The sequence below is a fragment of the Rhipicephalus microplus genome, chromosome 2 (genome assembly GCF_043290135.1).
Source record: "Rhipicephalus microplus isolate Deutch F79 chromosome 2, USDA_Rmic, whole genome shotgun sequence".
NCBI classification, from domain to species: Eukaryota; Metazoa; Arthropoda; class Arachnida; order Ixodida; family Ixodidae; genus Rhipicephalus; species Rhipicephalus microplus.
In genome coordinates, this window is record NC_134701.1 from 6,169,263 (window position 1) to 6,172,099 (window position 2,837).

At 51.7% G+C, this 2,837-nt stretch overlaps 1 non-coding gene across 1 annotated transcript; it reads left to right on the plus strand.

The window, feature by feature from the left end:
- The first annotated feature begins 517 nt into the window (after positions 1–517).
- TRNAN-GUU (transfer RNA asparagine (anticodon GUU)) lies at positions 518–591 on the plus strand. Its single transcript has one exon. It is a non-coding gene; the product is annotated as a tRNA-Asn (tRNA).
- The last annotated feature ends 2,246 nt before the right edge of the window (positions 592–2,837 follow it).

The following is a 2,837-nucleotide window of genomic DNA, read 5'->3' on the forward strand; positions in this document are numbered from 1 at the left end:
GGTGTGTTGCTTTTTTTATTTTGGGCTGATAGCTTTGAAGATATGTAATGATGGTGGTGAGAGTTGAGCAGGACTGTCTCCGTGGCGCAATTGGCTAGCGCGATCGGCTGTTAACCAAAAGGTTGGAGGTACGAGCCCTCCCGGGAGTGGTGTGTTGCTTTTTTTATTTTGGGCTGATAGCTTTGAAGATATGTTCTGATGGTGGTGAGAGTGGAGCGCGACTGTCTCCGTGGCGCAATTGGCTAGCGCGATCGGCTGTTAACCGAAAGGTTGGAGGTACGAGCCCACCCGGTGGTGGTGCGGCGCTTTTTTTCTTTGGGCTGATAGCTTTGAAGATATGTTCTGATGGTGGTGAGAGTGGAGCACGACTGTCTCCATGGCACAATTGGCTATTCGATCGGCTGTTAACTGAAAGGTTTGAGGTTCGAGCCCTTCCGGGAGTGGTGCGGCGCTTTCTTTTCTTTGGGCTGATAGCTTTGAACAAATGTTCTGATGGTGGTGAGAGTTGAGCACGTCTGTCTCCGTGGCGCAATTGGCTAGCGCGGTCGGCTGTTAACCGAAAGGTTGGAGGTTCGAGCCCTCCCGGGAATGGTGTGTTGCTTTTTTATTTTTTGCTGATAGCTTTGAAAATATCTTTTGATGTAGGTGAGTGTGGAGCAGGACTGTCTCCGTGACGCAATTGGCTAGCTCGATCGGCTGTTAACCGAAAGGTTGGAGGTACGAGCCCACCCGGTGGAGGTGCGGCGCTTTTTTTTCTTTGGACTGATAGCTTTGAAGATATGTCCTGATGGTGGTGAGAGTGGAGCACGACTGTCTCTGTGGCGCAATTGGCTAGCGCGATCGACTGTTAACCGAGAGGTTGGAGGTTCGAGCCCTCCCGGTGGTGGTGCGGCGATTTTTTTCCTTTAGGCTGATAGCTCTGAAAAAATGTTCAGACAGTGGTGAGAGTGGAGCACGGCTGTCTTCATGGCGCAAGTGGCTATGCGATCGGCTGTTAACTGAAAAGTTGGAGGTTCCAGCCCTCTCGGGAGTGGTTTGTTGCTTTTTTTTGGGGCTGATAGCTTAGAAGATTTGTTCTGATGGTGGTGAGAGTGGAGCACGACTGTCTCCGTGGCGCAATTTGCTAGCGCGATTGGCTGTTAACCGAAAGGTTGGAGGTACGAGCCCACACGGTGGTGGTCCGGCACTTTTTTTTTCTTTGGACTGATAGCTCTGAAGAAATGTTCTGACGGTGGTGAGAGTGGAGCACGACTGTCTCCGTGGCGCAATTGGCTATGCGAAAGGCTGTTAACCGGAAGGTTGGATGTTCGAGCCCTCCCGGGAGTGGTGTGTTGCTTTTTTTTTGAGGCTGATAGCTTTGAAGATATGTTTTGATGGTGGTGAGAGTGGAGCAGGACTGTCTCCGTGGCGCAATTTGCTAGCGCGATTGGCTGTTAACCGAAAGGTTGGAGGTACGAGCCCACACGGTGGTGGTCCGGCACTTTTTTTTTCTTTGGACTGATAGCTCTGAAGAAATGTTCTGACGGTGGTGAGAGTGGAGCATGGCTGTCTTCATGGCGCAAGTGGCTATGCGATCGGCTGTTAACTGAAAAGTTGGAGGTTCCAGCCCTCTCGGGAGTGGTTTGTTGCTTTTTTTTGGGCTGATAGCTTAGAAGATTTGTTCTGATGGTGGTGAGAGTGGAGCACGACTGTCTCCGTGGCGCAATTTGCTAGCGCGATTGGCTGTTAACCGAAAGGTTGGAGGTACGAGCCCACACGGTGGTGGTCCGGCACTTTTTTTTTCTTTGGACTGATAGCTCTGAAGAAATGTTCTGGCGGTGGTGAGAGTGGAGCACGACTGTCTCCGTGGCGCAATTGGCTATGCGAAAGGCTGGTAACCGGAAGGTTGGAGGTTCGAGCCCTCCCGGGAATGGTGTGTTGCTTTTTTTTGAGGCTGATAGCTTTGAAGATATGTTTTGATGGTGGTGAGAGTGGAGCAGGACTGTCTCCGTGGCGCAATAGGCTAGCGCGATCGGCTGTTAACCGAAAGGTTGGAGGTACGAGCCCACCCGGTGGTGGTGCGGCGCTTTTTTTCTTTGGGCTCATAGCTCTGAAGAAATGTTCTGACGGTGGTGAGAGTGGAGCACGGCTGTCTCCGTGGCGCATTTGGCTAGCGCGATCGGCTGTTAACTAAAAGGTTGGAGGTACGAGCCCTCCCGGGAGTGGTGTGTTGCTTTTTTTTCTTTGGGCTGATAGCTTTGAAAATATGTTCTGATGGTGGTGAGTGTGGAGCAGGACTGTCTCCGTGAAGCAATTGGCTAGCGCGATCGGCTGTTAACCGAAAGGTTGGAGGTACGAGCCCACCCGGTGCTGGTGCGGCGCTTTCTTTTCTTTGGGCTGATAGCTTTGAAGATATGTTCTGATGGTGGTGAGAGTGGAGCACGACTGTCCCCGTGGCGCAATAGGCTAGCGCGATCGGCTGTTAACCGAAAGGTTGGAGGTTTGAGCCCTCCCGGGAGTGGTGTGTTGCTTTTTTTTCTTTGGGCTTATAGTTTTGAAGATATGTTCTCATGGTGGTGAGAGTGGAGCAGGACTGTCTCCGTGGCGCAATTGACTAGCGCGATCGGCTGTTAACCGAAATTTGGAGGTACGAGTCCACCCGGTGGTGGTGCGGCGCTTTTTTTTTCTTTGGGCTGATAGCTTTGAAGAAATGTTCTGATGGTGGTGAGAGTGGAGCACGTCTGTCTCCGTGGGGCAATTGGCTAGCGCGATCGGCTGTTAACCGAAAGGTTGGAGGTTTGAGCCCTCCCGGGAGTGGTGTGTTGCTTTTTTTATTTTGGGCTGATAGCTTTGAAACT